The sequence below is a fragment of the Hippoglossus hippoglossus genome, chromosome 13 (genome assembly GCF_009819705.1).
Source record: "Hippoglossus hippoglossus isolate fHipHip1 chromosome 13, fHipHip1.pri, whole genome shotgun sequence".
NCBI lineage: Eukaryota > Metazoa > Chordata > Actinopteri > Pleuronectiformes > Pleuronectidae > Hippoglossus > Hippoglossus hippoglossus.
Genome location: NC_047163.1, coordinates 11,421,186 through 11,445,943, shown reverse-complemented (window position 1 = coordinate 11,445,943; position 24,758 = coordinate 11,421,186). Strand labels below are relative to the sequence as shown.

The window sequence follows — 24,758 nt, the reverse complement described above, 5'->3', positions numbered from 1 at the left end:
AACGTTTCCTGAAAAGATTGAGGTCAGTGGCAAAGCAGCTGGAATGCTGCAGATTACTTAACACAGCTGTAGTTTCGAAAAAGGCAATTTTCCCCCATTTAACTCATTCAATGTTTATACCGTCACAACTGCACTGCTCGCAATGGAGCCTTCCACATTTCACCCACATGTTCGCTTTGACTTGATATGTGTTTTGGCTTATTAATTGATATCTAACAGTATAGTTTTCTCACTGGCAGCAGCAGCAGAATAAAGTTGTGTAGGTTTTTCCGCTATCACAGAAAATAGACATATGAATGTGCACACACACACACCACCACTTTGAAAACAGACACACTAAGCTCCCTGCACCCCAAATGAAAGAGACACACAGGAAGATGAAAGAGATAAGTGTTCCAGAGCTAAAGTTACTAATTGGCCAACTAGGGAAAGCCATCTGCACTGCCTGTTGGCTGACTCATCTCTATCAAAAAGATGATGTCCTATGTTCCTCACCAAATAGCACACTGCTAACAGATAATAGTTGACTGTTGAGCCCTAAATAATAAACATATTTACCTACAGGAGTTTCAACAATTTGGTGTGCTGTCAAGAAATAGCCCTTTCCCCCAAGAGGACACATATAGATTTATTTGACCAGTTTCAATATAATTTATTACATTAGTGATAAATATACCTAAATATATATTAACGAGAGAGAAGATGGGGGTGTGTGAGATGATGGATTTATGGAATGGCGCTGTTTGACAGCATATTTTCTGAGGAACAAAAACCTCCTGATTCGGTAAGACAGCGAGCATACAGACTTGCAGTACGAGACCGTCCCCTCCACGTCAAAACTGGCGTTAATATAGTAAAACAGACATTAAAACCACTATCAATTATGAAAAGCTCTTTTGACAGAGACCACAAAAGCAGAAAAAACATCACTGCTGCTGAATTGAGTTTGTCAAACAACAGAAGACAGTGGCTGCGCGAAGATGAACTTCAAAGTCCGACACTGCTTCACCAGGGGGAACGACAATAAAATAGAAACACATTACACTGGAACACGCTGTGGATAAAAATCAACCCCACAACTAACAAATTATCAAAAACTGCATACATAGTATATGCCTGTGTCTTGTTTCTGAGTGCAACTAATCAAAGTTCAAAGCTGACAGTTAGAGCAAAGCCTTGAAACATTGAGTCTAAAGCAAATTCCAATAAGATTATAAATTAACACTACAGAGGCAAGACCTCCTTAGTGCTTCACCAGGTGTAAAACCAAGTGGCAGCAGAAAAAAGGGAATCAATATCAAAAAGAATGTCTTGTGTTTGTAGAGGAAACTTGCATGAAAAATGTATCAGGGTGCACACAGACCCAGTCCCTGCAGTTATAAGGTGCGGTGTGCTCAGCTAGACTTGCTGGTCGATGCATGCAAATAGGTATGCGGCCTGAGGATTATGGTCAATTCAAGGTCTTCTCTTTCTGGACTCTCCTGTCAGTATTTTCACAGTAAATGTGTGTTTTAACTGCATCGTCTGTAAATAGTTTAGGCAGTGCTGTAAATACCACCTTGACTGGATGAGAAGAACTGCAGGTTTGGAATCTAAAGAGCTCAAGTCAGCAGGTTAAAAGCGCACCTGTGTCCTGACCTCGTCATGTTCACATTACAGCGCAGACGGCCTCAACTGCAATCAGCCACAGGAAAAAACATGACCTGCTGCCCTTGGATATGGTCCACTGGCTAAACAGAACATGCACCCAGCCTGCTAATCATCATTTTTTTAATGTATCGCATCTGCATGATCCTCTCCTGAGCTACCCAGCGACCACATTCACAGACATAAAACTGAAAGGTTACATTCCAAATACATTAAATATGAAGTCCACTGATAATCAGTAATGGTTCCTTATCATCTGCTGTCATTTTAATTTACTGCTAATGCAATTATGTGTGGCAGATGTCCCTTACTGCATACTAAACTTTGTCCAACGTTTTCGTTTGGAGGTCAAAATGGATTTCAGGTGGGATTGTGAGCTCAGCCATTGCAAAGGTTGCTGCGGACTGTATCTCTGTGGAGCGAACTGTTGAGACATGCTTGAAATAGCTGCCCACCAAGCTGACAGAGGGTGTTACATTAACAGATAAGTATGAAAGCCATGGAATAGACCCACATCAGCACAAATGACCTATATGAGATCACACTTGCATACATGCATGTGCGCGCACACACACGCACACGCACGCACACCCTCCGATTTTATCCTATCTATCTTGTTGATCACTGTGTTATGTGTGAAATAGGTCATGTTCGTGACCAGTTGTGAGAGTGTCTGGATTAAATAAAGTCGAGCACTCGCAAAGTCCCTCTGGTGCAAGAGGCTCAACACTCACACAGATGCATTGCTAGCATCTGCTTCAATTACCCCACCTATATTTTTTTCCTAAGAATGTTCATACGTGTGCACTGTGTATGTGAATCTACAAGCTCATACACATTTAGTGACACTCAACTAACACAGTACTGCAGTAGAGAGTGGATTAGGATTGTGTGTATGTCACAAAGGGCTGTAGGACTTTTGCAATAACCTCAAAGGGAATGGCGAACAAAGGAGACATATTGCACTTATCTGTTTTTCTGCTCTGTCCCATAGTGACATGTCAGTGCAGGAAGCTAAGAATTCAATCATAAGTGATGTAGGGATGCAATGGTTTAGAACACAGCAGAAGATGACAATGGAGGAAAATAAAACGCCTCATGAGACCGGCTGATGTACCCAAACTGAGACACATATGTGACATTACAAGCACACATTTTAGCTCATTTCAACAGCCTGTCTACCAGCAGTCTAAGTGCAGCATTTCATACACAATAGATCTAGTCATTTAGGGAATACATTTCCTCTTTCCGCAGACCTATAAAGACACCACTGCCTGTGCTCTAGCTTTGGTGCAGCAGTCCAGTTGCAGTCTCCCAGTTTGCCCTGAGGCATGGTGTCTGCTGCGCATGTCCAGCCACATACCATTGTCTCGAGGCCGATGGCTGTTTAGGGCTGAGGCAGAGATAGCTTAGGGCCTGCGTTGCATCTGCCTCTGACCCTGAAACATGAGGGTAAGCAGAAAAGGAGAAGGAGAGAGAAAGGGAGGAGGTGAAGGAGATGCAGGAAGGAGTGGAAGGCACTGGGGGAGGAGACAGGGGGGGTGGGAAGTTAGTGCAAACTGAGAGAATGGGGGTATTTAGAAGAATGGGTATGAGGGGAAGGGGAGAGAGGTCAGTGGCCTGGGTCATGTGAGCTGCACATTGCAATCCCCTCAGGCAAGAGGGCCAGGGCGTGGTGAGGCCTGGATGAGTTGGCCTGATGAAAAGATAGGATGCATGTGTAGGGCAAAGGAGTGCAGCCTGAAGCTAACGCTGGGGTGGCAGTGCGTGAAGTTCATCATAACACGTGCTACAAAGGGCAGCAGGGAAGAGGCTGTGTTCACTGGCCATGAAGAGAGAGACCATGTAGCTTTCACGCGGTGGCTGCATTCCTTTCATTACAAAGTTAAGAAGAGTTAGCAAGGGAGCATTGCCCACGAGTTTAAAGTAACTGTCAGTCAGGCCTGTTTTGATATGCCCCCATAAAATCCTTATTGCTTTGAAACCGGAGCCTAACTGAAGAGTGCACTCGGACTGACACAATATGAATATAATAGCGAATAATACAAAAGTTTTCCTAATATAAGATGGAGCACATATCCATTAATCCATTACACCGCTTATACTTTGAGGGTCACAGGGGGAGCTAGAGTCGATCCTTGCTGACATTGGGCAAGCAGCAGGGAAACACCCTACACAGGTTACCAGCGTATCACAGGGCCAGTATACAGAGACAAACAACCATTCACACTCAAATTCACTTTACAACAAGTATGTCTCAGGGAAGAAGCGGGAGTACTCAGAGAAAAACCCATGGAGACACAGAGAGATACAAACTCGACAAAGAAAGACCCCTGCCAAACCTCTAACTTTCTTGCTGTGAGTAAACAGTGATAACCCACCCCCACTTTTGAAATGTTCTTTGTAGTTTTCTTTGTCAAAAGTATCAAATATTTCTTACTGACTGACAAAGTTCCTACTGAAAACTGCTAAACGAGAATAAACAAGCTTGCTTGCACCATTCCCCAGCAAGTGCTCTGGTTGTATAATATTATACACTCAGGAAGGCTGGGAGTTGACAGAAACAAAGGTCATGAAATAGTCATGAAAGAGTGTGATGGTGATGATGATGATGATGACAGAAAGGCAACAGGGAAAATCTCTCTCCCCCTGTTCACTAAGATACAAGACAGAGTGGCCACCCTATTGCTTCAGACCAGAAAAATGTCTTCCTTCTCTTTATCACTCCTTCGGCCATATGTAAATCTACAGCTAGTTGTGCGTCCGCTTAGCTCTTTTGTCTCTCTCAGCTTTGACCTGCAACATTGTTTGTTCCGTCAAACGGCATCTCCATCACTCGCTCCCACGCTCCTCTTCCCTCCCATATTCACACCCTCTCTGGAGACGTGTTGTCCATTAGTAAGAAACTGGGGTTGTGGGCAGAGGACTGACGTGTGGGTGGGTGGACTCAGTCCTTACACTGACCCCACTTCCTGATGAGATGTGCTCTCTCCATGGACAAGGGTTTTGAAGGATGAATACAGAGAGTAAAGAGGGTGTGGGTGCTGATGAAAATGGGTCCAAAACAACAAAATGCTAATTAACAGTGCATAACCAGAGATGCAAACATAAACTTTAACAATGACTTAAATGTAGAATATGTTACTTCGGCCCCTTTACTCATATTGCACAGCAAACGCCAATGAATAACTGTGATCCATTACGACTGACCAATACAAACAGTGAAAGGACTGGCTGACTGACTTGTAGTGTGTTTTATCTGTTGGAGTTATAGCAGAGATGGACAAAGCCACGGATAAAGCAGACATGACGCATTTCACACATGAACAAAACATATACATAGATCATGTCGTTTTTTGGACATTTTAATATAGAATTGTTACATGTTATAACGTTATAGCTATAACCCTATATGTATTCATATGTAAGTGGGTGCACACACCACATCTAACATACTGAAGTGCTCCGTGGTTCAGTGTATCTTCTAAAACACAAGTCATTTGTCTCTTTCACGAGGGCAGCACATCTCTCACCAAACAGGAAATATAAATTTCCTTGCCGTTTCCAGCCACTGTATGTGAGCAGACACCGGCAGAAAACATAAACACTGCAATCAAACCATCGCTAATGTGTTTCACATGCGGCCAGGCACACAAAAAATACACAAAACACACTGCCAAAACCACACAAGCAAATCCAATAATAAATTATTCTTACGAGAAGAAAACACAGAGTAAACCACAAGAGATTAGGACAGTCTGAATCAATCCACCTACATTTACCATAAAACACTTACATTTACCGAAATCTCATAACACACAAAACTCACCAACTGCTGTTGCAGAAGTAGTCTTTGTTATCAGAGTTTCACTCAAACCAATTAAATCCCTTGTCCGTTGACCCCATTGTCTATTTGAATTTTTATAGACGTAAAACCCATTTGGTTAAATTCTGCATGTCAGCGGTAGCACCCACATTCATCTAATGAACAACTCCAATTTGTACAATATCAAATTATTAATACTTGGTCAGTCGCTTCAATTATAACCTGAAAGTGTCGGTGCTGCAGCAGAGCAAAGACGTCTGATCATGTGCTGACCGGAGGAGAGACGACCGACACGGTTCAGGGTTTGGTGTCAAAGTGAATGGTACGGATTTATCCTGAAGCCCAAAAGGGAACCGGATGACGTTAATGAGGTAATTGGCAAATGTTGTCTGATGAAGGCTGCAGCATCTGGAGGGAATTCTCACACACACACACACACACACACACACACACACACACACACACACACACACACACACACACACACACACACACACACACACACACACACACACACACACACACACACACACACACACACACACACACACACCTTGAAGTGCACCACAACAGTGAAGCCTGACCGCAGCAAAGTCTAAAGAAAAAGATCTGAGTAAGCGCTCTGTTGATATTAAACCATCAAATGTCTTTTCTTAGCACCCCTTTTACTGACATGCATTTATATTAATGCGGCAACAACACATCCATCACATATCCAGGTCCTGATCCAGGAAGAACTGGTCACTTATGACACTGTGGATTAGCTGCGGCTATTTGCATATTTCTATTTTGAAGATCACAAGTGGCGCTGCCTGTGCATTAGCATGATCCGATGGGGTGGTGATGTATCCACATGAAAAAAACACATAAGACGCAAATAACAAATCCCCCACTGCTGTTTTATCACAATTTACATACTGACTCACGCGCACATGCACTGCTGACAGAAAGACACATATTTAACACAGGCATGAGGTAAATTATGCTACATCTTCTACTACTGCACAACTTTACCTACAATACCCACTACTCAGTCCACATTTATCGCTATATATTTTGAGTATTATATCATTATTAGTATTATCATTTTCATTAGTTGTAATATTATATCAATGACAACTAAAATGTAACGTTGCTGCCGGCTCTCAGCTTCACGTTCACTTCCTCCCTCCACCTTGCACTGCGGAGATAGAGGGCTAGCTGCTAATAGACCCCCTGAGGAGAGAAGCAAATGGGCAGACAGAGGGAGGAAGGATGCAGGATAAGAGCAGAAAAAAAAGGGCACAAGCAGGACAAAGACGTAAACAAAAACTCAACAATTGAGAATGTACAATATCAGTCTAAGAATAAGACAGAAGTAAGAGGGCAGAGGAGGCTATATACAGTGTAATTTGAAATTCAAGACTGTAACTGAACACTTCAAGACAGAGGAGGGAGCAAAGTTTAAGTCCGATAAAGAAGTGATCTTGAAAGACTGGACAGTCTATTTAGGGAGTGGAAGGAGAGAGAGCAGGGAGGGCAGGAGAGGGAGTGTGTCACTGCGGTTTAACCTCTTCAACTGCAGCAGAAGGCCTCACTGATAGCACAGCTAAATATACTGTGCTGGAAACATGGACAATGACAGCTATAAATTTGACCGGCGACCACATGAATCCGCTCACACGCGCACAAATACGAATGCAAATACTCACAGCGCGGTGCCTTTGCCACTGAAAAGGTCACTTCTTTGCAAAGCTGACAACGAGTGAGTGAAAAGTGAGAGGCCACGGTGTGTCTGCGGCGCCGGCTCTGTGACCTTCACATACCTCTGCTTAGATGTTTTAATTTTACTCAACTTAAATTGTTTATCAAGCAAACACTAAAAACATTCTCTGATTTATGTTTTTCAAAATGTGTCGAGTTGCTGCTTCTTTTTATGTGACTGTAATTTCAATATATCTCCTGCGTTTTGACTGTTGGTCAGACGAAAAATCTGGCTTTTCGAAAAAAATTAACCTTGGGCTTTAGAAACTTGTGACAAATATTTCTTACTATTCAGTCTCTTCCTCCACTCTCTCTCCCCATTTCGCGTGTACTATCTTGTCAATTAAAGCTAAATGACCAACCGATGCATTGTTTTTTTACTTGACAATAATTCCTAAGATATCATTATCAACCACTTAGGACAAAGAAATGTAATGTGATGGATGATATTTTACTGTTTAACCATATAATGTATTATAAACAACTATAAATAAAAAGAAAAAACTAATACTAAATATATAGGACTTGAATTAAGATGATAAACATGTAAACATTAATGCACATCCTTTCTGCGTTGTTTCTTCAATAAGATTAACGTTTTCATAGCTTCTCATATCTGGACATGATCAGGCTCACACCAGTCGATATTGTCAGCCAACCGATAAATCAGTCAGGCTCTTGTGAAAATCATCTTTAGTTGCAGAAAAGCTGGATGCTTTGCGCCTGGACTGACAGAGGATATGGGAACCGAACACCAAGATCTGTGCATTCTCGACACACACTGTTGTACATGGAAACATTTGCTCCTGAAAGTCCCTGTTCAACAGGCTACACAACAACATGGACATCAACAACTGTTGCTTTACATGCAAGGTCAGACAAACAGACAAGCCTGTGTTTTCTCTTTGGCACAGAAGCTCATGTGTGGGCCTCGACTCTGCCTCCCTCTTAATTCCCTCTGCCAGAACTGCCTCGCTCCTCGTTTCTTTCACTGCCTCTGGCCCTTGTCTGATTCTCCCAATATTTCCCTCCTTGCTCCCCCTCAGCTGTCTCCTCCTGCAGTAGTACCTAACCTCGCAGGCCAGCCCCTGTCAGAGTAGCAGACTGTCTGCTGGTGATGTTACATGCACACATCTGATCCGCGTTCCCCCGCCAGAAGGCTTGTCAGCATCAGCACAACTGTGTGCACACACTCTGACATCCAATACAGTTGTCCTGTCCTCCAAGCCAAGCAGCCCAAACAAACAGCTACAACACAGACAGATTTAGACTGTACGCAAATGTGTCCAATACACTCAACGGGACAGGGTATTAAATGCAGATGGGGCATGAATGAACACACACACACACACACACACACACACACACACACACACACACACACACACACACACACACACACACACACACACACACACACACACACACACACACACACACACACACACACACACACACACACACAATATATGACAGCATTTTGCTTCCTCTTTGTTAAGTAAGAGAGGGGGGAGGTCGCTGGGTCTTACAGCCAGCTGCTAATCTTCCACCTGAAGGAGCTGCCAATTGTATCGGCTAGTAACTAGTTTGGCATAAAGTGTGTGTTTGTGTGTGTGTGTGTGTGTGTGTGTGTGTGTGTGTGTGTGTGTGTGTGTGTGTGTGTGTGTGTGTGTGTGTGTGTGTGTGTGTGTGTGTGTGTGTGTGTGTGTGTGTGTGTGTGTGTGTGTGTACCAGGGGCCAGATATCATTTGAAGAATATATTTGCCTAGTTTTTCTAGCAAAACAAAAATTCTACATTTGTCTTTGTCAAAATATATATGTCCACGTCTTGGTGCATTAGCGTAAATGGGAAATTGCATCCAGTGCATCCTCTCTGTTTACAAATGAAATCAGACATGAGTGCAGGAATGATTGCCTCAATAAAAGAGCCCTGAAACCACAAAAGGGATTGTTGAAGGAGTAGAAGAACTGGACAGTTGCAGAACAGAAGTCTGTCCTCTTTAGGTGCCATAGATGACTCTCACCTCTGGGTAAAAAGGCTTAATATAGTCAGGAAGTATCTTGATAAAACAAATATTGCATCTCTACGTGTCTTAGATTTCCAATAACTCGACTCAGTGACTCACATTTATTCAAAGCCACAATTACCCTCAGAAGGAAAAGTATCCACATAAAATAAGATGATTCGTGAGCGACAGATCAACTGCAAACATTACCTTTAATTTAAGTGTCATTATTAACCCATTTTCAGTGGAGCGCTCATCCTTGGCTGTAGAGTGAGTTCCTAATAGATGTGCAGGGTGTGTTTTCCAGATGGTGAACGGAACGGGAAAGCTGTGCACGCTCTCGGATAATGCTGCCGCCACTACAGCTTCGGTTTTATCACTTTATCAACTGCTGTGAAGATTCTAACTGCCAGACTAAACTCTCGGCACAGTCTTGATTGCAACAACTGCTTGATTGCAGCTACCCAGTGTCCATTGTTTAGCCTAACTAAGACAAGGTTTCCACTGTGCAGCGTATGGGCTGCATTCACCTGTGTCAATTTCACCCCCTGCATCCTGCTTTAGCTGGGTAGTGGAAGGATAGGGTGGAAAGACCAGTGCAAAATGGCTACTGCTGCTGCGGGGAGGTTACATATCAAAATCTAAATTGGCAAATTATACGCAGCCATATTTTGAGATGCATATGGTGCCCCAGTAGCTGGTAAAGGTTTTTGTTTAGCCTCACTACACTCCCAAAACAAAAAAAAACACGATTAGGCATAATTAGCCAGTCTTTATCTTAGGTGTATATTGTTATATATTAAATAGAGAGACATTAATAAATTGCAGCACCCTCTGAAAATCATCAGACAGAATCGACTAAAAACACTGGATTCAGAAATGTGTAGCAGCCATGACTTTAACACCTGAATATTTTCCCTCTGAAGTTTAAGCATTTTTTTTTCTTGACTCAGAATATGAAGATAATGCTGCTTAACTCCCTCCATCTGGACTTGTAACCTGCAGCCTCTGTATATAATCAGGCGTTATGATCTCTACAGGGAGATCTTACATTAACCAGGGATGAACCAAACTGTTACTAGGTGACAGATGGTCTTTACACACATACACACACAAAAACGGCTGTCATATACACCTACACCATATGCGCCCAACGTAGATACGGCACGTTCATATCTCACAGGTACACATGCCCTCTAACTCGCCTCCTCACAGCTTGAATTGAAGAAGTTCAAACAAATTGTGTTTTTTAAAAAAGTCTTTTTTTCCACCACCCTCTTCTCTGCCAAGATAAATGTTCATGCACTGCTGATTCTTGATGCCAATTAAATCTGAAAATGACAGAAATGAAGGAACATGGATTGGCCAAAAGGGAAATGCAAGATAATATAAACCAATTTTTTGCAGAATACTGGAAAGTGTAAGATCAGAAACATAAAGCGCTGGCTGTGAAATCGGCGGGCGCCAGCAGCTACGGTAGATCACTGCAAGGCTGTGAATGTCACGCTGTGTGCTGTCTGTTCTTGTCATGTTCTCATGTGTGGTGTCTAAGTGCTAATGGGCTGGACCGGGCCGCAGCATCCTCATAGCATCATCGCACCCTGCCAGTAGCGCAAGAAGACAAACTAGTCAATAGGTGCCACTTTCACTTGCATCTCAAGTCAATCTTCTTAATCCTTCCCAGCTCGGTGGAAGGCTAATAAAGCAGGCAGCAGTAATAAAAAGGTACACGTCTGGACACTGCACTTGCCAACTGGTTCTGACAGCCTCTCTGATAGTTTCAGACACAAGCCAGATTCAAACAATAGCTGCAGACACAACAGCCCACTAAAATTGTTCTGCAATTATTTTTTTCATTGAACTGGACATTTTGTTCCCGCAAACTGATCGACTAAACTTGTAATGGTGGTGAAGAACACCTTGTTATAATAAAATTGATTTGGAAAACTACAAAATGCTTTCTGAAGGCTTGTATTGTTTGTAGACACCAGGACAAAGCTGTATTTTTCATTTTGAGAAGAAATTATTTTTCCATCGATAAATGCAACCTTTCAAAAACTTGGATGCCCCTAACTTTTAAAGAGATGCGAAATAAAACTAGACAAAAGGAACAAAAGCCTGTTGCTTGTGGATGTATTGCGAGGGACAGACACGTGTGTGTGTGTGTGTGGAATCATAATTGAGGCAATAAACCCCCCCGTTCAGACCTGATATTAACATCTGTCCTGAGTGATCCACACAGCGCTAAGTACAGGTTTGAACGCATCCAAACACGTCCTCAATGGGTCCTGAGATCTGATCACTCAGGCCACATTCTTTGCGCTGTGTGAATGCAAATGCGACCTGGGCCACATATGGACCACCTACTCAGCTGACGTCCTCTGACCCGCTACAGTTTCATAATGAACCAAACTTATTTTTACACTCTCTGCGTTTGTGGTCACCGCCACAATATTATAACTAACCACCACATAAGGATTGATACTTCAAGCCCCTACCGACTCACACACATAAACATCATCATCAGACTCGTCTGTAACCTCAGACTGGGTTAAAACAACATGTGATTAATTGTATAAAGAGTGGGGAAGTAAGATCCTATCACAAGTGGTCACGTGACACATTCAGGATGCATTTTCATACCAGGTGTGATCAGACAAAGTTACCGCTGTCCACTTGTGATCAGATCTCTCAGGACGGTTGTACATACTGTACCAGGTCTGAGCAGGGCTGAAGAGTTTTCATCAACGTGAGGTGAGTAGGGGAAGGAGAGAGTTAGCTTTGGGGGAGGAGAGGAGGTGGTTAACACAAGCAGCTTCTGGTAAGTGCTTAGCACTTGCGGTTGGCTAATGGTACACAGACAGGGCTACTTTACGATCGCTCATCTGCACTTCTTGCTGCCACCATGACAAGCCTCAACATGAAAGAAATAAGCCCCTCTTAAAAGGATAGACAACCACTTTCCCTGCTCCTTTGCCCTTTATCTTCCCCGCAGTCGTCTCCCACTGCACTTCAGATTCCTGTCATTTTACTCTTTCACTTTTTGCTCGATCTGTCATAATGTCAACCACTCATACTGCTCGCCATCTAAGAGCACAGTAGCATCATACTACATGTCCTAGGAGCAGGATAACCTTACGAAGGGAGACAAGTGCTTGACAAACAAACACTAAATTACCCACGGAGGGAGCTAAAAGAAAGGTAACACAGCGCGCCATAACAACGGATGACACAAGGGGGAGGGACAAAACTGAAGAGCCTCAGAATGAAGTGGAAGACCGCTGCCAGAGACGGGTGAGTCACGGCCGAGAGAGAAAAAAAAGCTAATGATACAATTGAAAACACCTGAACCTGCCACAGTGTCAATTAAAGATAATGACTTTTTACTCGTTGCCACAGAAACCAACTGTTGGCACAAAGGCAGATGGCTGCAGAGACCCCCCCCCCGCCCCTCCTCGTCCTCTACCACTTTCAGTTTTTTTTCAATAGCTTCACTCTCTTTCTGCCCTCCCACGAGCAACACCAAAGTGCAATTCATGCAGGGGCAATAGAGAGCCAAACAAATAAACCATTTCCATGCTTTAATAACTCTGAACTAAAATACCCCCGGCTTTGTCTCTATGGTGACAAAATATCAGATTTGAGTTCAGAGGTGAATGAGTGAGATGGAAAAGTGGCGAGTTAGGCCAACTACGGAAAGTCTCCTGCGGTCTAACGGAGCTCACAAGCTGTAGCACAGCATCTATATGTAAACACGTCACCTTTTAGCACTGCGCTAGCAGTTCTCGTGTGTGCACATGTGGGAGTGTCACCTCTGAGCTCCTTCTACAGTCTGAGTGGAGGAGGCTGACAGGCTCTAGGGAAGCTAGTCCAGGGGTTATAGGGGTTATGCTTGGTCATCCATTTTAAATCAGTCTCCAGACAGACACTAGAGCGCCATTACAGCTCAAGACTTTGCTGCTCTGAGCGGATCTGCCTGCAGCTGCAGCAGTATTAGGGGCCAAGGCCGAGCTCTGCCTGCGGAGGCTCACTTACTGCAGCCGTCTCCACTGTCCAGTTGGTTCTTCCTATACATAGCAGTGGTCTGATATTAGCAAAGTGTGTAAAAACACAGGGGCCAGGGTATTGTGTAATTGCTGTGTTATTCTAGTAAAGACATTGCAATACTGTATTCGGGGTTATCACACTTACAAGATTTATGTTACCACAATAAGTCTAAATGTAGTAATATGATTTGTCCATGAGCAGCACACCGAGAGCACTAAGTGGAAGAAAATGACTAAAAGATGGATGACATGACAGCTCTCAAGAATATCCTATCCTATTTTTGTACAGGGTAGATGTGTTGACCATGTTAATGAAGTTATTGATGGAAGACGACATAATTACACTTTTTCAATGCAGAGGACACATTGCCACTGTCCACATTGTCATTACTTTGTGCTGAGGCTAAAATATCTGTTTTGAACGGAACAACATGTGAGACCTAAATGTATAACTACAGCATTAGGGCTCATGAAGCTAATGCACCCAGTGAGCTGCAGAGACTATATATAATTTACATGTCAGTAACAAATTTTGAATGTGTCAGTGGGACTATTTTTTTGAACTTTGAACAGAGTCAGGCTAACTGCTTCCCCATGCTACCATTCTTTATGCTAATCTGAGCGAATGGCCCTCTGGCTCCAGCTCCATAGTTAGGGTGGGGTATCAATCTTCTCTCTGCAAGAAAGCAAATAAGGGTAATTTTCGAAATGTCAAGCTATTGATTTAATACTGCATATATTGTATATTTCTTCCTGGCCTAGCAAATGTTGGCCCCTCCAAGAGACCTTTGCCTGTGTTGAGAGTGGCAGTTAGAGGCAATGAGCTGGCTAGAAGTCAGGAACTGTTACGAAAGGTTGCAGAGATTTGCAAACTATAAGAGAAGTGTGTAGCTATACTCTGCAACGCTGTAAACACTGATATAGTCATATAGAAAGAAAAAAAAAAATCAATCTTGACCTCTGTTGACCTTATCCTCCTCCTTGTTTCTTAAAGTTACACATGTGCTATGTTATGTATTTATTATGTAAATTATGATTATTATTCCTCAAACTCGTTTCTAAGTTCTGTTCCCTCTCTAGGCCCGAAGGAAGAAAAGTCTCAGGAAAAGGCAGGGGGTGAGAATTACATCATTCTTTCTGCTTAAACAGGAAAGGAACCAGGTTGGATTTTATTGCCGTTCTTCTGGCTCCGATCCAAGTGTTAACCCCCCACCTCCCATGACACACACACACACACACACACACACACACACACACACACACACACACACACACACACACACACACACACACACACACACACACACACACACACACACACACACACACACACACACACACACACACACACACACACACACAGTAATGATGCCAAAACTCCTCCACCCATCCCGGTTTCTCCCTCTGATTGGCACTGTTGCTCCACACTACATCATATCCCAGGGTTCCCATGTGAGCCAACTGGCCAATCACGTTACCTGATGTGGTTCCATATTCTCCAGGAAGGCAGAATAAGGATATCAGGATGAAAAACTGTGCTGGAATTCATGCTGCGTTTTAGTCTGATATTCCCTCTCTTATTAAAAAAATACACTGCTTAAACCAAACTTACGTTTTGTGCTTCATTACGGTATTTTAAGCCCCTATGTAGCATTTATAATAGGGTTTGGCTGATGGATGATGCCATCGTTAATCAACGATAACCGACAGCCCAGACTATAACTGTAGAGTCTACTATAACGTAGAAAAATATATTTATTACTTGTTTAGGATTTCCCCAAAAGCTTTACTTCCCTCTCCACTGATCAAAGGTAACTGGGCAGAAGCACAGATGCAGGTAATGAGCTCAGGACGAAAGGAAGTGAAAGGACAAAACTGTAGGGTTTGGGTTTTTCGACAGCACCAAGTTTCAAAACTTATGGGGTAAATGTAGTTTGCAATGCACACGTTGCTTTCTGTCGAATCCCAAAGTTATCTGTGAACTTTTTCAGGCAATGGTCTGCACTTTTGGGGGTACTAGAAAATATTTTATTTAACTCTTCACTGTCAGCAAGTGCGTAATCATGGTGGAATTGTCATATAATATTAATATTATAAGTCTTGACCTCACTTTGTTAGGTTCCTAGTGTGTTATGAGTTGGTGGTGCCATTTTAATAGAATATAATAGAATTGAACTGTTGATGAATGCATTAATAAGGATTTAAATGAGTCATTATGACTTCTGAAAAGTAGGTTATTGTGTGCTTTAGTTTTTTTGTATTGTATGTTCCAAAATAAAGTCATGAACAGGAATACAAATTAATCCTGTTTGCATGGTTGTGATGACGCCACATGAGACTATGAGCTTTCATGACTTGGAGAAATGAAAGCAAATATATTCCTGTCAAAACTTTCCACTTTTCAGCCCTGGACCAGTTTTACTGCAGCCTGTGCACTTGAGTGTTTCAGATGCAGCACCACTCGCTCTTCCTGCTGACGTCATCTTAGATAACGCTCACCTCACAAAGACACAGAAATACACACACACACGGCTGGCCGTACCATCCTTAAGCCTTTCTAATCCCTGATCTCAGACAAAGGAGGGGTCTCACACACGCTACCTGTCTCCCCCCTGAAGATGCAAGACCGTCTACTGACGAGCCGCAGGCTAAGGTCATTACTGTGATTTTGGTGTGAAGGTAAAGAGGGATTATTTTACCCGCGTCCACTCAACACACATCAGGGGACTAAAGGTTCTCTCTTTTGTGTTTATCCCTCGCTCTTTTTCTAACAAATCTCTCCAGCTCACGTTTCTCCTTTTTCTTTTTCCTCTCCTGTCTCCATGGGGATTTGAGCAGAGAGGAAGAGGTTGAAGGAGGGAGTAGAGGAGCTATGAGCCAGTCAACAAGTTTTTTTTTATATCAAGAGATAAAGGAAGTATGTGAGAGCTGTGTGTGCTCAACAGGCACAGTGACCAGATGACCTTGAGTGGACTCTTTCATAGAAAGCCAATGTATATAGCAGGGGGGACACGACTAAACATTTAAACAAGATACAATCTTGGAAGGGTGGGGGGACCGGAAAGAAAGGAATAAACGAATTAAAGCCAGATAAAGCCGTGTTCCCATTGCACTCTGGAGACTCGCTGCCATGGTAGTGGAAAGGGTAGTGAGGAAGAGAAGGCACTTGGAACGAAAGAAAGGGAAAGTGGTGAGCCGAGGCACAAAATAAAACAGTTTACTACAGCTATTCACAACTTTATAAGAGAAAAAAGTTATTTTAGATTTGTCAGTACAGCAGCCACTTTTCAATTTACACACCAAATTGATTTAAGGCAATGTACCCAGATATTGGCGTCCAATAACCTTTAAAATCCTTCAGTGGCTGTGGCACATGGCGATAGCAGCAGACTGCTCCTGGCTCCCATCCCACAATCCACTCTGATGTTTAGGTTTTCAAGTGAGGCTCTTGCCTCAATAGAAACAACCTATGATAGAGGCTTAATCAAATTCCTGGCACAATCGGGAAGCATGATAATGAATGGTCAGAATTAAACGAGAAGGATTCCAAGACAAATGATGCACAGAGGAGGGGCGAGAACAATTTAAACACAAGCTGACATTGCTCAGAATAGTAAATATTGCCCTGTTAAAAATAAATCTACTGTTCATCCTCGACTGCCTATTAAACCCTATCCCTTCATCTCCCCATTAACTGGTCTGTCAGGCATGTCTGTTTGCTGGGCTGCTCTACACAATGACATGTTTACCTCCACTCAGATTCCCATTTAGATCCCTGAAGAAGCAGAAGGAGGTGAGAGCAGGTAGGTGTGTGTGTGTGTGTGTGTGTGTGTGTGTGTGTGTGTGTGTGTGTGTGTGTGTGTGTGATTGCCTGCATGTGTGTGTCCGACAATAAAGGCTTGCTGTAATTTTGCTATCAACACGTGTCTGTTAATGGTTTTCAAAGTAAACAGTGGTAAACATTGGAGTGGGTTGGTTTAGTCTAAATCCTGTGCCAGAATATTATCACTAAGAATAAAATAAGCTAAGATGAATAAGGTCATAAAAACAACAGTGGTTTAATGGAGTAAGATGACAAGTATCCTGCTTGCAGTGTGTATAGGTGTGACAGAAGCACACAGGCTTCAATCAAACCATGCAAATTACCTGGCGCCACATTAATCAAGCAAACCCCCCTTTGCTCCAATGACACCAGTACAAATCCAAGGGCAGTAAGAGGATGTTGAGGGACCTGGAGCATAGTGAGGCCTTACAGCATAAGCACACTAAATCTGGGGATTGGATGTTGCAGGGATGCAGTGGTGCAGTGCAAAGCCAGCGAGTCATCCCTGTTGCGTATTTGGTCATGTTTGATAGGCTTTTTCAGACACGAAGTGTGGATAATGCCTGGAAAATTGGGTTCGGGCATGTTATGGAGTTTACCATTCAATTATGAAGAGTGCAGCAGGACAATGTCCAGGTCAGATGCATTCACACAGCAGGAAAATCTCCAGAACATTCAGACGAGGGGCGGTGCCTTGGTGGAACACGAAGGAGGCAGGACATGAGATTCCCCGGCGTAAATTCATGTATTTTTGTTAACAGCAAAAATCTAAAATCTCCCCGTCTTTCCAAATGTCACCTCTTTTTCCTCCTGATATGATAGTATTCTTTTAATTAGTTAGGTTTTTTTCAGTTTTGCATCCACCGTGTGTTGGAAACACAACATACCAACTCACTCGCTGGGATTTCATGCTGTATTCTCATATGGGCTCAATTGGACATTTTACGGACATTTTACTAGAATGCTGGCAAGAAAATTCCAGAGTTTAATGCATATCTGAACATAATGCATTAAGTGCCATATAACCAAAAAGCTGTGACGTCTGTTTCATAGAATCCAAAATCTAACTTTTGGGGTCTACACTGGTCAGTAACATCTCCATTATAACAAGACAGAAGGTCAATGTGTTTCTGAGATCGGTTGGAAAAGTCTGAAAGCCGATCTCGTGCATCTACAGTGATAAGAGTCTAACTGACCTGGAAGAACATTTAAAACATTCCCACCACAACTACACACTCAGAATGATGCCTCCCAGACGGTAAAACAAAGCATTAATGTGCAGACATGCTATACTCTCATCGACTCTCCTGGAAATTAGGCCAGATTATCGGAACACAGTTTCCTGTATAGCACCGTTGGTATATGGCTCGGCATCCAATGTCAGTGACATTACAGACAGCTGTCTATATTCCATACAATACAAAATGAATTCAACAGCTCTGACCAGACTACCTTATAGCAGAGAAAAAGTCAACGCAATCAATACAGGAACATATCACTTATAGGGCATTTTCACACCTTAAAGTCTGGAGCAAGGTTCGTGTGATTGTTACATTGTTTACATTTGATCCAATTTGTTGTGGCTTCACATTGGAATTTAGGGAGCGCACTAACATTTGACATACATACGTCCTGTTGTCACCTACGCGGGCTGTGTCTACATACTTGACATTGATAGGTTTGCAGACGGGTGTGTATCTGACATCTGTGTGTATTCAATTCTGCTTTTGTTTTCACTAACTTTTGTGAATTAAGTGCATAGAATAAATTTGTCTTTCTGTTTGAACGGATAAAATGAATGAACCAGTTCACTCTGTTACTTCTGTCGCCACTGTAATATTATTATGGTAATACCACCAGCAATAAGAACGTCCTCGTTGTTCAAACATTATATCGTCAGAGGACTACAAGCAATCCTACGAGCCACTTCCGCTTCTTATTTCTTCTTCTGTTGTTTGATGCTCTCTCAACTTCTAGCAATTGGTCCAAAAGTCCCAACTATCCAAAAGCAAATGAATAAGCCATGATTCAGTTTGATCTGAGACCCACTTTTTTAGTCAGGGTCAATTTTGGTCTGTTAGTCCACGCTTTGCTCAAGACACCTTTCACACTTTTTGCTGAAAAGCCCATAGTTCCACATCAAACAAGGTATAGTGAAAGTGCCCTTAGAAGACAATCCAATACCTTCTTATACTCCAGAATGACCTGCTTCCACATCCACTGAACAACGCAAATCCAAAATCCTATTCATCTGTATAAAGCACAGAACTTAAGAGGAATTTAATTCTCTACTCTCCATGAATAAGTATGTGTGTGTGTGATGTGGTGCCTGTGTGTGTAGTACGTATACTCTCCATGTCTTCTAAGAGAGGTCCCAGTAGGACCAGTATCCATGTATAGACCAGCAAGAAAAAAAAAAAGAGCCCTCCACATTCAGCTATGGGTTTCCTCATATCACACACTATCAGTAAACCATACAGCCGGTCTACTGGAAGGCAAATTTATGCACACACATCACCGTATCATGAATGTGTCTGCAGGCAAATTATTCTGCTTCTGCTTTGACAGCATTTTCTCAGAGCCCTCGACTCACACACTGACACATCTCCATGCAGACACAGGAGACATCCTCTCCTGCTGGCTGAAAGCCAAAGACACACACACATAATTATCCATGCGAGGTGTATGTGGTGCAATCACACACACACACACACACACACACACACACACACACACACACACACACACACACACACACACACACACACACACACACACACACACACACACACACACACACACACACACACACACACACACACACACCTGCATTTTGAAGACAAGGATGTGGAGGTTTACACAAGGTTTATGAATGTGGTTCGAAGATCCTACGTGTTGACACGATGTTCATACACGTGTATGGCACATGATCATAACTGACCAAGATTTTTTTAATTCAAGCCACACACACACACACACACACACACACACACACACACACCAAACATGCAGCACTTGTGGTATAATAGGAGAACATGCAGCATAAAGACAGCACAAAGAGCTGGACCTGACTGGTGACAACACTCCCATTCATCACCATGCCCCTGGAGACTCTACATCCCTTCACAGTGACAGCAGTCAGCAGAGCACACACACACAGACACACACATGCACGCACGCACAGTTGCGTTACCAAGAGCACAAACGCACAGCACAACAGCCCATGTCAGCATCACCAGCAATCGAAAAGGGTTACTTGTTCTTGTGTTTGTGCCTTCGTGCGTATGTGTGTGTTAGTGTGAATGTGTGTGTGCTTGCACGCTCTCGTATCCACATATATTATTCATCTGCATGCGAGCACATGAACGAAGAGTCTCTGGTAGGAGAGATAAAGGGCTTCTTTATTTCAGTCTTTCGCTCGTGTGTGAATGAATGTGTGCATGTGTGTTCTCTTCCAATCATCTATTAAAAAGACCATTGGTAAAAGGGAGGACTGGAAACGTATAGAGCTCCACTAAAGGAAGCAAACATTTCTAGGACAATGAAAAATAAAGAGGATGAGGCAGAAAAGAAGGATCAATTATCAGATAGAGAAATAAGAGAAAGTGACAAAAGAAATGCAATGAATGAGGGACTGAGGCTCGTAGATGGCAAAGGAGGAGCTTGGGGGGACTTGCTGTTGTCATATTTTCATTTTAGTGCGCAACCTTGAATTTACCAAGAGAACATTTGCAGAATTCAGACACATAAAGTGCCAGAAAACATTACAGATCCGCCCTCCTATTCCAGCCCACAGTACTCAGCATTCATCCACCCCATCAGCACTAACAAGCCAACACTGTCAACGCTCACAGTGGGCTTTATTCCATCGACAACGCAGTCTGCTTCCACAAAACCAAACATACACGCTGGCACAGGCATACAGAATTACACACATAAAAACATCGCAAGAAGAAAAAACCCAGAGAGAACAAAAATCATTCTTTTTCATATTGAAATGAAAAGCCAAATTTTCTGGGCTCTCTCATCCTTCTCCATCTCTCTGTGCCTAGATAAAACACAGAGTCTAGTCATCAGATGGGCAGCAGACAGAGGATGGGATGAACACGCTTCAGAAAGCAGGAGAGGGTTTTTGTTTAAAGCTGTATTGTAGGTGTGGAGGAGCATTCCCATGATTTCAACTGCATGTATTCATATCTGCATGAGAAGAGGGATTAAAGCCTAGTTTCATCCAGGGACCTGCATGGACAATGCAGCAGGTCTGAAGGAGTCATTGATTTTATATTGAAAGATTGCAACTTTTAAATCACAAGATCTGCGATTGTAATTATAAAATGGCACAATTAGAAGCATCTTAACAAGCTGATGTAATCAAAAGTTTGAGCCAACAACTGTTGATTTCAGCGGCGATAATGACAATTGTTATTGGCAAATTCCCTCAGCTGTAGCTAATGAATGCTAATGAAGTTAGCCTATGATAAACCGTTTTTTAAACTCATTTAAAGGCTCCCTGTTTTGCTGCATGCATCTTTACTGGGTTGTTGAGGAAATAAGAACTGTGTGATTTTGATGTAGAAAACATCAAGAGAAGGGGAATAGTATTTGTAATAGACCAGCGGAGTGTTTTAACATTTAATTGGTCTGAAATCAAAGACATATCCCCACTTCCTCCCATTGTCCAAAAATGAAGCCAAAATATCTCTGACACGGGGTGCAGCCATCTTGAGAATTTGCCAGAGTTTGCGCAATAGTGATCGTGGTGTGGAGCCGCTATATCAAGGTCTCATAGAAACACATGCTCGACCAATCGCTAGTATGTCTCAGCTGTCAATCATGATGCTCCACCCCAATTTTATAGCATCAAATAACTAACTAACACCAAACTTACTGATGAGAACTACCTAAAATGACAGAAGCCATCATTGAGAAAATTCATTGAAGGTTTATTTTGTTTTGTCCATGTCCCAGACACTAACATGCAGGATACAGGGACCTAAACTGCTTCCAGCTGTGAGAGGGTGATCAAGATTATTTGGCTTCACTTTTTCAGAGTTGTCTTTTGTCCATCTTTATGTACAGTCTATGTGTAAGACAGGAAGATAGCTGCTAGCTAGACAGCTGTTGGGTGTAATTGGCCGACAGCTGGAGGAGAGAGCTGTCGGGTTGTATTTAAGAAGATCCAGTTTTTTAGGCTTTTCAGTTTAAAGATTTAAAGCTATGAAGCAGCTAGCTCGCCCTGTCAAGTCAAAGAAATCAACGTTAAAGCAGCTACAGTGCCGAGCGGTTAACTGTAGCAGTGGGTGTAACCTGTTATTATCATAACTGGCAAACTGCGCCGCTTGAAAATATCCACATTACTGAAAAATGTTTACATGTGTTACTTGATTATATTCATGTTCAAAACAAGACAAGAGGTTTATGGTGATGTGACTGGTGATCTGGTTTCTTTAGCAACCACACCCACAACCTACAGGAGCTGCAGTATGACTGTGAGAGCGATCAATGTGTCTCCTAAAGGAACTCTATGGCCCTGGTCCCAGAGGTTTACAACAGAACTACATTTTGTGTATGTATGTGCAGAAACTGAAGGAGAAACTACCGCACAGAGCTTCTATATTTTACGAGAAAACCTATTAAAGCCCATCATGCATGTATTAAAGTGGTGCAGTGCAGGGATTCAGGGATTTGTAGTGTCTGAGTATTAACATGTTTCCAGCTCAAAATCTCAGGCTGCTATCTCGTGGACTGAAACAAAAGAGGGTAGTAACTGTGTGTATGCAGTTCCATAGGCAGAAAGACGCACACACACATAAGTGCACACACAAATACCCACAATAGAAAGTCGGTCAATGAATGGGAGGGGGCCGGCAGACTAGCAGGTGCTGTGTTGGTGGAAGATATTGCTTCTGTCCACCTCAGCGTTTCTAAACACTCACAGTTATCTTTCCTCTCTACAGGAGGAGGTCATTTCTTTTCACTTTTTTCCTGTGCATCATCGTCCTCTCCTGAATTCTGCTTTCCCCTTCTTGGTCCTGCCGCTTTCTCCCGTCTCATTTATCTTCTCTCCACCTATCCTTTTATATCCTTTCTGCTTTTCCATTTTTTCCACTGCGTTCTCCTGCTTTTTCCTTTTCCACTCCACCCTTCTCCCATCCATCCCCTCCTTCCTCGCCGTCTCCTGCGCTCTCAGCGGAACAGTCCATTCAGCAACAAAACAAAGCTGCCTACAGCATCACACACTGGCTAATCAAGCGAGACCAGAATGCAGCAGCCCTTAGATCCGCTAAACAGCACCACGATACTGGGCAGCGCTGGGACTCCAGTACAGCGGGGGGGAGAGGAAGAGGTTTGTCACGTAAGGATGAGAGGCAGCGGGAGACAGATATGCACATGACAATATTACTTGATAAGTGTTTGCAGCTGATAAGAGCCAAAAGTAATTTTCATACCAAAGCTGCAGGATGTGTTTAGATGTGCCACACCTAAATGAATGTAAATATGTACTATCAAGCAAAACATAGTTAAAGCAATGAGTTGGACAGTACAAAAGGATAAAAGGTAAAGGCGAGGCAGACAGGAGGGCTGGAGGAGGGCATGGAGGAGAGGCAGAAAGATAATGGGGTGAAGAAAATTCCCTGACAGACCATCACTAGTGAGGAATCGCATTCATGACGATGATGAAACCCAACAATGGTCCGTTGCAATCTCCTCCTGGACTGAGGATGAGCGTTTTACAAGCCGGCAATGCCAGCCACTCCTCTGCGAAGGAAAGTAACTGCTGTTCGGCTTCAGGGAAAATCCAAAACATGACAAAGAAAGCTGGTCCTGCAAGATGCAGAGATAGGAGAGATATGTAAACACAGCACAGCAACAAGAGAGGGGGCAACATCAAGAGCTGGGATGCGAACAAAGCGTTACTGTAAGCTGGCAAAAAGTTGAAATCACTCATCCACCTATACGGATAAATATTCATACACATGGTCAGTGCACAGATTGATCTCATGGAGGGATTAGAGGACAGGAGTGTGTTGGTGACATGACAAACTTGTCCTCTTCATACTGCAGTAGGAAGAGTGAGGGCCTGAGAACAAGGGCGGGGAAGAGGGTGGAAGCAGAGTGTTCAACTACAGCACATTCTGCCAAATATCTTGCGATAACACTCACCACTTCCCCCTGGTTCCTAGTCTGGCTTCAACCTTTTGATTTTTGATCATGGTGAGCCATTAGTGCCAAAACCTCAGCCGCCATTAGAGTGTTTTCTTTGTTTATTTGATGTGACTTACTGTTTGAGGAACTTAATCACATAACTGAGTTTAGATGTGGAAGTTTCCAATAGGCACATGCCACGTGAAGGTATGACACAATGAAATATCTAAAGCTCGCCATAACCTTAAATAGAATAATATTTTCCAGATATATATGTGTTAAGGTGGCGATGGAGTGACAAGAGCTCAGAAGCGTGCACCTGCAGCAAGATTTGGAGTTGTATCATGTTGTCCAGTATCATGATGCGAGAGAATAGACGTTTTTAAATTGCAGTTTCGGTCTTGGTTTCTGAATCTTTACAGCCCTATTGTATGATCATTGTACACATATATTTATACATATTCATCCATGTTCGACTAAAGTCTATTCTGAGTTCCTAGTTTGCAATTTAAATAAACTGT

At 42.8% G+C, this 24,758-nt stretch overlaps 1 protein-coding gene across 1 annotated transcript in view; it reads right to left on the bottom strand.

Moving 5' to 3' along the window:
• Window positions 1–24,758, bottom strand: part of arhgap35a (Rho GTPase activating protein 35a) — a 67,872-nt gene that overhangs the window by 26,104 nt on the left and 17,010 nt on the right. The window lies entirely within an intron of this gene.